This window comes from Myotis davidii, unplaced genomic scaffold (assembly GCF_000327345.1).
Source record: "Myotis davidii unplaced genomic scaffold, ASM32734v1 scaffold1377, whole genome shotgun sequence".
In the NCBI taxonomy this organism is placed as follows: Eukaryota; Metazoa; Chordata; class Mammalia; order Chiroptera; family Vespertilionidae; genus Myotis; species Myotis davidii.
This window is the reverse complement of record NW_006288854.1, coordinates 36,198-48,497: the sequence shown is the minus strand read 5'-3', so window position 1 is coordinate 48,497 and position 12,300 is coordinate 36,198. Positions and strand designations below refer to the sequence as shown.

Below are 12,300 nucleotides of genomic sequence, written 5' to 3'. Positions count from 1 at the left end.
CTAAGTCAGAAATCACAAATCTCTCCAAGCAGTTCTTTCCTGTGGGGCCTCTGAAAGACCCTCAGAATCCTCCTTAACATTGGTTCCAATCAACTACCATCAATCAACTGAAGCTGGCAACAGAGAGGAAACCTATTTACTATTCCTTAGACTCTCAACACAGGGAGTATGGTTGTCATTGAAGGTTTTGGGGCAAAAGAAATTATAAAATTACCCTAGTAGCTTAAGCAGGCTGAATCTGAAAGGGAAGAGAGTAGAAAACGGGGACAAGTAGACCAGTTTGGAGACTGCTATAATACAGACCTAAAGAGATGAGCTAGGGCAGAGACATGAGAAAGCAGGACATGGCTAGGAGAAACAGCACAGCCAGAATCCCTCATGTCTTCAGTGGGCCAGTGATCCGTGTTCCCCTGCCTGGCTGGGCTCAGAGAATTCTGAAAGCAGCACTGCTCTGGAGACAGAGCTAAAAAAAGAAGATTGAGATGCCTCCTCCTCCTGCCCCTTGAGGGCTGAGTGTAGTGTAACAAAAAGAAAAAGGATGAATAAAGGGCTTTGAATAAAGCCCTTTGAATAAAGACCGGAATTCAAATTCTGGTCCAGCTGAATAACCCTGAGCAAATCAATTCTGAGTCTCAGTTTTCTAACCTATCAATTAGGGATGATAAACTCTAATTTACAGTGATTGCAGCATAATGCCTGGCATATAGCTTGACAGGTAATTTCTACCTCCCACCCTATTCTACTTCTAGTCCTCTGAGGGAACAAGGTGTTCTGGTCTCAAGCCAGTAATGGCAAGTTGGCCAATACTCAGGAGTTCTGAGATAGGGTCACATAGGACCACTTAGATAATTCAACCAGGCTGGCTCTAGGCCAGCCGTGGGCAAACTATGGCCCCCGGGCCGTATCCGGCCCGTTTGAAATGAATAAAACTAAAAAAAAAAAAAAAAAAGACCGTACCCTTTTATGTAATGATGTTTACTTTGAAATTATATTAGTTCACACAAACACTCCATCCATGCTTTTGTTCCGGCCCTCTGGTCCAGTTTAAGAACCCATTGTGGCCCTTGAGTCAAAAAGTTTGCCCACCCCTGTTCTAAGCACTCCTGTGTTAATTTATTCAACAAGCATGTGCACTGACATGCTCTGTGTCCAAGCATATGCTAGCCACTGACAAGGAGACAAAACAGAGGTTCTTGCTATTTAGGACCTAATCCAATCAGGCTTTTATTTTTTTTAAAAAATATATTTTATTGATTTTTTTACAGAGAGGAAGGGAGAGGGATAGAGAGTTAGGAACATTGACGAGAGAGAAACATCTATCAGCTGCCTCCTGCACACTCCCTACTGGGGATGTGCCTGCAACCAAGGTACATGCCCTTGACCAGAATTGAACCTGGGACCCTTGAGTCCGCAGGCTGATGCTCTATCCACTGAGCCAAACCGGTCAGGGCCCAACCAGGCTTTTAAATCTATACTAATAAAAGCCTAGGTGGCCCTTGCACATGACATCGTCACAAGGTGGCTGCCACAAGATGGCCACGCGCACAGCAGAGGTGGGGCCCAGCGCCGCTCTGTGCGGTGAGGCCTGGGGGTCCCGCGGCTCTGCGCGGAGGACAGTCCTGGCATCTCTGCCGCCTCACGGAGAGGAGGCGGGTCGTGGCAGGAGAGGGCAGTTGTGGGCGATCAGACCAGCAGGGGAGCGGTTAGGGGGCAAGCAGGCAGGCAGGCAGGCAGGCAGGCGAACGGTTAGGAGCCAGCGGTCCCAGATTGCAAGAAGGATGTCCCAGATTGGAGAGGGTGCAGGCCAGGCTGAGGGACGCTCCCCTGCCCCCAGCCCCGTCACAAAATGCATGAATTTTGTGCACGAGGCCACTAGTATATATATAAAGAATAGTCCTTGCCCTAACCTGTTTGGCTCAGCCTGCTACCCATTTTAAGGACATAGATATATGAAAGGTATGTATAGAACTTAGAGCATCAGCCTGCTGACTCAAGGGTCCCAGGTTCGATTCTGGCCAAGGGCATGTACCTTGGTTGTGGCACATCCTCAGTAGGGAGTGTGCAGGAGGCAGCTGATCGATGTTTTTCTCTCATCAATTTTCTAGTCCTAGCTGGTTTGGCTCAGTGGATAAAGTGTCGGCCTACAGACCAAAGGGTCCCAGGTTTGATTCTGGTTAAGGGCATGTACCATGCTTGCAGGCTCCTCCCCAGCCCAGGCTCTGGTCGGGGCTTGTGCAGGAGGCAACCAATTGATGTGTTTCTCTCACATCAATATTTCTGTCTTACTCTTTCTCTTCCACTCTCCCTAAAAAATCAATGGAAAAATACCCTTGGGTGAGGATTAACAAAATAAGTAAATAAATAAATAAAGTTTGAAAGTTTCACACACACACACACACAAGACTACATATGTGTGTATGTGTATATATATATGTGTGTGTGTGTGTGTGTGTCTGTGTGTGTATTTATTACTTTTTTCACAAATTGCACTTTAAGATATGCTCATACTGCTAAGTATACAATTCCATTTTTTAAGCTGCTGAGTAACTTTCCATGCCACATCCTATCAGATTTTCCTTCTCTCCTTTCCCATCTCCACAAGAGTAATGCTCAAAGAACATCCTCTTGCACGTGCCCTTTGGACATGTGTATTTCCCTGGAGCATGCACTCAGAGTGAGATGCCTGAGTTATAGCGTTTACATTACTTGGCTTGACTAATTGTGCCAACATCCTTTACAGGATAGCTGCTCCATCAGCAGGACAGGGGTGTCCCTGTGTACCACTCTCCCAGCCAACACTTGTAAGTAGCAAGCTTCCTAGCACTGCAAGTCCAACTGGTGTAAAGGATCTCATATTATTGCTTTAATTTACATGCCTCTGATTACCGACAACTCTGAGCTACTTGTTATATGCATAATAGCATTTTTGGGTCTTCTTTTCTGTACATTGCAGGGTTCTTTTAAGAGGAGGAATTGCTGGGAGAACGGGCTCCTCCAAACTTGCTAATTCTTTCAATTAATAGAGCTGAAAGAGCAAAAGACTGAGTCAGGAGACCTGGGTTCTAGTTCTAGTTCTGCCACCTTCTACTCTTACAACCTCGGGGAGTCATATCATCTCTCTAAGCTTCAAATTCTTCATGGGTCCACTAGGGTTTTAGGAGGTGACAGTTCAATCTGAGGGAAAGGGCTCCACAAACCTGAGGGATCATTCAAAGGCAACAAATCTTAGTGTTCTTCAGTGAGACTCAGCTTTTGAGCCCTACCCAGCTTCCTTATTGAGCATCATTTTTTGCAGCCTCTTGGGGCTGAGGCATAATAGAAAAAGCAATGACCCTGAAGTCTAAAAGCTGGAGTTCAGATTCTGGCTCTGTCACTTACTAGCTGTGAAATGGGGGATATTAATCCCAATTGTGCAAGGTGGTTGTAGGGATTAAAAGAGGCAGGAATGATGGCACCTGGTAGATCAAGGAAGGATCAGAACAAACAAACACCACCAAAAATCAGCCCAAGTACAAACAACTTTTCCAGTTTAGGAGGTGGGTGGGCTCCTCGACCCCCTCCTTACTGCCCCTCCGTGTGTACAGTAGCCCCGAAAGTTTGGATTTCCCAAACCCAGGTCTCCTCCATTTCATTTTGTTGCTTTGCAAGTGAATGCCCAGCAGGCAGTTATTTCAAAGTCCTGGGCCAGCTGGGCGGGTGGCTGCCTGCTGAGAGTGGCTGAAAGGGCCTCTGAGGCCTAAGAAAGTCACCCTTGGTCTCCCCTATGATTTTCACCAATGGACAAAATGCGGCAAGTGAATTAATCTCTTTTAAAAAGAGCAATGCTTGTGACAGAGCACGGTGTCTCCGAAAAGGTTAGGATTCCATCATCCCAGAGATGATGAGTGGAATGCTTAATGCAGGTTGCCACTCAAGGTAGAGCAGCTTGTGTCCAGGAGCTGAGAGTGGGGGTGGGCACTGCAGGCCTTTCTGCACTGTAGAAGGCCCTTCCCTAATGAACTAGGTCTCCTGCTTGGCAGGGCAGGGGTGGGTGACACTAACTAGGGGTGACCCAGGACAGTAGATAAAGAGACCACACTAGTAGTCCAGAGTTGCATCCCAACGCTTGTACAACTTGCAAGTGGTAGAGCAGGGCAGGAAAATAAGCAGGAGAAACCCCAGTTCAAATGCAGACTCTGGCACTTGCTGGTGGGTAGCTGTGGATGAATGACTGACTTAGCCTTTCTGACCCTCATTTAGTCCCCTCATCTGAGTAACAGCTCCTGGCACTCTGAGCTTGTTTCCACATCTGTTGAAAAACATAGAAGACTGCCAACACTGCTCTATATTCACACAGGGGTACCAGGAAGAGACAATGAGACAAAATCTGTAAAAATACTTGATATGCAATAAAGCAATGTACAAATACAATAGCCTATGCTATTATCATTTTCAAATCAGTGTCTACCCATTTTAAGGACATAGATATATGAAAGGTATGTATAGAACTTAGAACATAAGTCCTCATATTTTTCTGTGGATTGATAATGGTCTCAAATTCCCTGGTAAGGGCTGCAGTAGAATAAGGATTTGTTAGCCCAAGAGCTGAGGACTTCCACAGAAGAGTAACAAATCAAAGTGAAAACAAATCTGCTCCGATCTCTGAAATCCAAGAGAGTTCTGAAGGCTACAGACCGAACAGGCAATAGTGATTACCTCTGACTGGGGAGGGAGAGGGGGAATGAGAGAGCCACACTTACTTCTTGCTATGAAGATTTCTGTATTGTTAAGTTTTATTTTTTGTAACAATGAGCATACTATTACTTTAAAAAAACACACACAAAACTTTCTTAGGAAAAAAATAAAATTTATTCTTTCTTCCTCTAAGAAGTCTTCCCTAAGTCGGCCTTGATGCTGCCACTGTGTCTCTGCTAACCTGTATAACAGTTCTCACAGTTTCCTTGTCTCCCGCCCCCAGTAGCAGCATGGTCCACCAATATGTCTGTCTTGTGTTGGAAGTTACTTCTTTTATACTTGCGTGTCTGACTCTTCCAAAGAACTTAGGTGCCTGTGTATATGTAGAAGGTGCGGGTGCGGCTTCTCACTCTCAGGGCAGAGGAAACTTAGACATAAACCTGGGCTAGAAGCCCAGTCACGGCCCTCTCAGTAACTAGCTGTATGATTCTGGATAACTCTCTCTGAACCTTACTGTCCTCTGCAGTAAAATAAGGGAACTGAATTAAATGGTCCCTCAAGTCCCTACCGGTTCTAAAATCTTAGGATTCTAAATAGGTGTAGCATAAAAATTGAGAAGTGGATTCCTAGCAGACATGGGCATCAGCAAGACTTCCAAAGAAAAGACAGCTCCTCAGGCTTGCTGTATGGAGGAGGGAGGGGAAGTGTCCCACAAAGGATATGGGGCAGTTTTGAGTTATTCTGGCTAACCAGCTTGCTTAATCTGGAGAGGGAGTTACCACTTGATTTTTCTTCCTCCTCCTTTACAACCAATCAATACAAAGCGGCCACTGAACTTCAATTGTGCATTGTTCCAACTGATTTCCGGATCCTTCGCAATGGGCCCTCAGCTGCAGCTGGGGAGGGGGCTGATGGGTTAGGAGCCTTGTCCCACCTGCATCAGAGGCCTGGAAGCAGTGAGCCATGCAGACTCAATCATGATCACTATCTGGGCAACACGGCCCTGGCTGGAGCCTCGCAGAAGGTCCTGTTTATAGTAATAACAGCACCAGGCCAGGCTGTCTGAGCAGAGGCAAGGCGCCTGGGGCTAGAATCCACACAGAGCCTCCATCTGTGCCTCATCTACCCAGTCAGCTGGGCTGGGAGGGGTGGGCAAAGTAGGAAAGGCGGTTTCAGACCCCAGCCTGGGCCAGCCACTTCAGGCAGGGTCCTGGGGCTCTAACTCCACAGACACAAGGCCTCTCAGGCACCTTTTGCATTTGCTACTTGAACTGAGCATCTCTCCTTCAAGGTTCAGCTCAAGACCCTTCCTCTAAGAACAGTGGTTCTCAACCTTCCTAATGCTGTGACCCTTTAATACAGTTCCTCATGTTGTGGTGACCCCCAACCATAAAATTATTTTCGTTGCTACCTCATAACTGTAATTTTGCTACTGTTTTAATCGTAATGTAAATATTTGATATGCAGGATGTATTTTCATTGTTACAAATTGAACATAATGAAAGCATAGTGATTAATCACAAAAACAATATGTAATTATGTATGTGTTTTCCGATGGTCTTAGGCGACCCCTGTGAAAGGGTCGTTTAACCCCCAAAAGGGGTCGCGTCCCACAGGTTGAGAACCACTGCTCTAAGACGCTTTCTAGAAGTTCTCACTCCAGTGAGTTGGTCCGTCCCAGTACTGTCATGCCTGGGCTACTTGAAAGGGAAGTGGGTGGGCAGTGAGGGGGGAAAGGACTGGCAGCACCTATGAGTGCAGGCACAGGGTATAAAGTGCACTTTAAACTTTCTGGATTTGAAGAATGATCTGCAGCCATCAATCCAATCCAATCCAATCCAACTCTTCCTTTTATACATACAGATATGGATGAGGTTCAGAAAACATCAGCCTTGGAATAGACTGCTCCGGATAGGAGCCTGCACCTGTCTCTTCCAGGCTGGGTGACTGTGGGCAGGTCATGTTAACCTCTCTGAACCTCATGAGCCTGCCAGACCTACCTAACAAGGGTGTTGAGATGACCAAGGGAAATAATGTATGTGAAAGCACTTACATTTTCCAAATGTTAGTTGTCACTGTTACTATTGTTCTATCTGTTCAAAGGTGCCAAGGAGGAGCTACAGAACATCAATGAATACTGCTGAATTAAATGGAATAAAGTCCAGTGTTGGTGTAACCATTCTTTGTCCCATCTCTCTTACAGATTCTAGCAGGAACTTGGCACACACTAAAGTGTATAGATTATTTTTTTAGCTTCTTAATTTGAAATGATTTCAAACTTACAGAACAATTACAAAAATAGCACTGAAAAACTTCTCATATACCCTTTACTCAGATTCTTAGTTCATTTGGCCTCATGTGCTTTACCAACTCCTTCCTATTTTTTCCTGGACCATGTAAGGGTTAGTTTCAGACATTATCCCCCATTACTTCTGAATACTTCAGACGTATTTCCTAGTTCAAGGACATTCTCTTATACAATCACTAACCAATAATGATCAAATTCAGAACAGTTAACATTGGTAAAATGTTTATCTAATATACAGCCCATATCTAATTTTTCCAATAATCCTAATAAGATCCTTCATAGCAATCTCCCTGCCCCATGATCCAGATATAAGCCAGGATCAATACTGGAATAAAATATTTGCATGTGTCTTCAGTTTTTTTTCATCTAGAATAATTCCTCAGGCTTTCTTTGATTTTCATAATAATGATATTTTTGTAGAGTAAGGCTAGTTTGTAGAATGTCCTTCAATTGGAATAACAATTTTTTGAAGAACTACTTCCTGTTATTCACCCATTCATTCCACAAACATTTCATGAGACTGGTTATTATAGGACTCTGATCAGGATACTGAGGGCACTTCAATGAATTCTGCAGTGTCCTTGACTTCAAGGTGTTCACTGGACAACTACACACCTGGCAAACAGCTAAAATACAAACAAGGACCCTGGAGGAAAGTACCATGAGTGTAGGTCAGAGCAACAGAGACACAGGGACGACTTCTTGGAGTCAAAGGCATGAGCTGTGCCAGAAAGGGTAGCTAGAAGCAGATTCCCCTAATGATCTCCTGGGATCTTCTAGGAAACATCTGTGCTTCCCCAAGCGGTGTGTGCCATGGCTGAGATTCAATAAAACACGAAAACCAACAATATAAGGCCAGAAAGTGGAGGGGGTAGCCCAGAGCACCCTCATCTGGGTACCTCTGCCCAGAGCTACATGCCACATCCCAGTTAGCAGCTGCCTTGGTGACAAGAAGCAAAGGCCTACATAGGCAGCTGAGAGTGGGAAAGGGCCATGGGCGCCACCTACTGGCTCCAAAGCAGGGCTCTCTAGGCTACTGTACAGGGCAGCTGGGCAGCTACCAGGAAGCTTGTCTCACTATGGCATTGAGACACAGAGGGGGCTCAAACTTCTCAAATAGGGTTGGCATGTGAGCCACCACTGCCGAGCTCCAGAATTTCATGAGATTTTCAGCAAAGAATAGATTGTCCAAAGTCAACCACAATACCTGGCCCCCTACACAGTGGGGGCAAAGATTTGGCCTTCATTAATTCAGGTTCATTCCAGTAACAAAACTTAAGTAGCCTCTTCTTGAAGCCAGCCTCTGTGCTGGTCACTGAGATTAACTGGATACGGTCCTAGCCTACAAAGAGCTCCCAGCCAGAATTCGGGATAGGAAAACGGGACAAGTAAGTACACAAATTAAGTTATTAAGTATCACAGTTGCTCTGAGAGCTGCTTGCATTGGGTCAGTGAGCACATAGCATGTTTGGCTCTTCATGTCTTGCAAAAATTTTGAATGGTGGAATTCAAAAAAAGCTCACATTTCTTGAGGAGCCTACTATGCATCAGGCACTTAACATGTGTGAGCACATCTGATTCTGTGATTAGAGAAGGAGCTGAGTCTTACACAGGGTAATTGATTTGCTTAAGATTACATAGCCTGTAAGTGGCAGCCTAGAACGGGAACCCATGCTCTCTTTACTGAACCATACTACCTTCCAAGGCACATATCCCAACTTCTTCCCTCTTTCCTATATGCGTTTGGGGCCAGCGTGTGACATGTATCTGATGGGACTAACCAACTAACAGAAAATGATAAAGGAGGAAAAGCCTTAAGTGAAAAGAAAGTTATCTGAGGAACGGAGATATTCTTTGATTAGATCTGCTTTCAAGAACCTTCCCCTTGAAGAGACCTTCACCTAGACTCAAGATGAGAAAGGCCCAATCCATCCATCCCTCCGCCTCCTCTCCCTCTGTTTCCCCCTCCCTCTCTTCCTCACATGGCAATACAATTCTTTAAAGTGGTCTTGCCTTTAGGTTAAACAAATCCAACCAAGAGGTTACAGAAGTACAGGAAGCCCTGGTTCTCAGTAGCCTGGGCTGACTGCAAACTTAACAAAATCCAGGAATACAATGCAGCTGCCAAGAAAGCTAATGCAAGCTCGGACCATATTAATAGCATCATAAAATCTCTAATAAAGGGAACACTGTCCTGCTCCTCACAGTGTGGTCATGCCACACTGCAATTCAGAAGAGGTATCGAAAACTTTGTGGCCATTTCATTAGAAAATGAGTAGGATGGTGAGAAGACTTGAAACCACAGTTCAGGGAACCAAGGCTTATTTGGCTCGGAGCTCTGTCTCCTAATATTGAAAGGTCTGAACAGGAAAAGGGAGCAGTTGTAGTCCTAGAGGACAGAGTGGGGACCAAAGAGGGAGTTGTAAAGGGACCTAACTACATAACAGCAGCCTACCATGTGTCAAGTGCCATGCCAGGTGCTTTTACAGAAACAGGGTGGGGCAAAAGTTGTTTACAGTTGTTTGTATGGAAAATAATATAATAATTAATAAATAACAATATAAGAATAAACTGTTTCATGTACTCACAACTGTAAACCTACGTTTGCCCCACTCTGTATTGATTTAGAATTCATCACAAGATAAAATATTTTTCTAATTACAAAGTGCCTTTGCTTACATTATTCCAATTGCCCAGAATGTCTTTCCACCAAGCTCCTTGAATCCAAATACTACCTACCTCCAGACTAAATGCCACCTTGTCTATGAAACCTTAACTTTTCATATGTACTAATTACAATTTTCTTACCAGTTGGCAAGTTCCTTGAAAGGCAAAGATCATCATGATACAAACTTTATGCTCCTTAATGATGAATGGGGCCTACTGGTCATAATGGGCCTTATGGATGAATATATGCCAAAGAAGATACAGAAATGGCCAATCAGCATATACTAGTAAAAAGATGCTCAACATCATTAGCCATCATGGAAATGCAAATCAAAACCACAATGAGATATCACTTCACATATACTAGGATGGCTATAATGAAAAAATAGACACTAAAAAATGTTGGCAAAGATGTGGAGAAATCAGACCCTTCACATTCACTGCTGTGAGAATATAAAATGGTATAGCCACTTTGGAAAACAGTTGGGCAGCTCTTCAAAATGTTAAACAGAGTTACCATAGGACCCAGCAGTTCCACTCCTGGATATCTCTAGGTATCTTTTCAAGAGATATGGAAATATACCTTCACACAAAAACCTATACACAAATGGTCATAGGAACACAGGAATGTTCACAGCAGCATTAGTTGTAATAGCCAAAATGTGAAAACAAAAATGTCTATCAATTGATGAATGTATATGTGGTATATCTATACAGAGAATATTATCAGCCATAAAAAGGAATGAAGGACAGATGCCTGCTATAATGATGAATCTTGAAAACATGCTAAGTGAATACCTGACACAAAAGGCCACATATCAGATGATTCTATTTACACGAAATGTTCAGATAGGCCAGTGGTTCTCAACCTTCCGGCCCTTTAAATATAGTTCCTCATGTTGTGACCCAACCATAAAATTATTTTTGTTGCTACTTCATAACTGTAATGTTGCTACTGTTGTGAATCGTAATGTAAATATCTGATACGCAGGATAGTCTTAGGCGACCCCTGTGAAAGGGTCGTTCGACCGCCAAAGGGGTCACACCCCACAGGTTGAGAACCTCTGAGATAGGCAAATCCAGAGACAGAAAGTTGCTTAGTAGTTGCCAAGGTCTGGGGGAAGGGGAAACAAGGGAACATTCCTATATTCCTATGAACATTCATGTACAGGTTTGTGTGTGAATGTATGTTTCCATACTTCTGAGGCAGATACCTAGAAGTGGAACTACTGGGTCCTATTGTAACTCTATGTTTAACATTTTGAGGAACTGCCAGACTGTTTTCCAAAGTAGCTACACCATTTTACATTCTCACAGCAGTGAATGTAAGGAGTCTGCTAATGGGACTGGGGTGTTTTTTGGGGGGTAGGTGATGTAAATGTTCTAGAGTTAGTGGTTACGGTTGCATAATCTTATAAAAAACTAAAAACTGAACTGTATACTTTAAAAGGGTGAATTTTAGGGTTATGTGAATTCTCTCTCAAAAGAAAAAAGAATAAATGAATGAATAAATGCTTGATCAATCAGAGTTTTCTTATCCTTCAGGAGGCAGAGAGTGCCTTAAACCTAGAGGTGCCCAGCTATTGGCAGGATGTTGTCCATCTGAGAATCTAAAGAGGGAACTTGAATGAGGCCAGAGACGAAAGTGCCTTGGATCCTGGCTGACCCATACTGGGAAGGTGGGGATAGATGGGGCTGTGACTGAGTCCAAATGGGTTCTGGAAAGGTTCCTGCCCAGCCTGCTAGACTCTCAACCCCTGGAAATTCCAGGGGTCTCCCCTAATTATGTGCTTCATATCCTGTTTCTGCTCACTGTCCATCTGCAAAGGCTGACCAAACACAGAGTTCCCAGAAGGCCCGGGTGCTATCCCCCCAAACAAAAGGCATTGAGATGGTAGCCTCAGCTCAGCCTCAGAGAGGATTCTTATGCAGTCTCCTGGCTCCCATCCACATGAATGGAGAATCCTGGAGACCAGACAGCCTGCCCAGCTGCTGCACCCTGCTGCTGAGTAGCCTCTGGGGAACAAACAGGATTTCATTTACCCAATCAATCAACTGGCCAGACTCTATCTGTATTATGTGCCTTCTGGGTGCCCACTCAGCCTGTGATGGCACAACCTAGGTGAGGAGACACAGATATGAAGCAAGTGAGGAAGAAGACAAGGAGGTAAAAACTAAACATGATACTGTGTGGCTCAGACTTTAAGGCCTCGGGAATTTTGATAAGATCGATCAACATGGGTTAGAACAAGCTGTGAACTGCAGTGAGAAAAAGCACATACCTTGAATTCATGTGGGCACTAAATCTGTCTGAGCCTCAAGTTGTCTCATCTAGATAAGGGGCATAATACAATCTCTTTTTGCAATACTGCAGCAAGGAATGAAGATAATACAGTATCTAATACTCTGCCTCACACAGAGTGGGTATTAAGTACAGCTATTACTACTAGTGAGGGTGAGCTTTCTGGAAGAGAAAGGGCAATAAAGCCTAAATAGGACAGACAGAAGTACAGGGGTGGAGTTGGAAGCACTGCAAAGGCTCACAGGTAGGAATGATTTACTAAGCGCTATGTATGGACAGTGAGAAGCCAAGTTTGACAGGTATGGGGGTTCTTGGGAAGGAGGGAAAGGCCAGGCTTGGCTGGCAAGTG

The 12,300-nt window shown here is 44.3% G+C and overlaps 1 protein-coding gene and 1 long non-coding RNA gene across 2 annotated transcripts in view; one reads left to right on the top strand and one right to left on the bottom strand.

Moving 5' to 3' along the window:
• Positions 1-4,381, top strand: part of LOC107182689 — an 8,366-nt gene extending 3,985 nt beyond the window's left edge. Inside the window, exons 2-3 of the long non-coding RNA XR_001513403.1 lie at positions 2,741-2,801; positions 4,240-4,381. This is a non-coding gene — a long non-coding RNA (uncharacterized LOC107182689). The remainder of the gene's footprint in view (positions 1-2,740; positions 2,802-4,239) is intronic.
• The window catches only part of CLPB (ClpB homolog, mitochondrial AAA ATPase chaperonin), a 156,229-nt gene that overhangs the window by 122,256 nt on the left and 21,673 nt on the right, over positions 1-12,300 (bottom strand). The gene's annotated exons all lie outside the window — the stretch shown is intronic.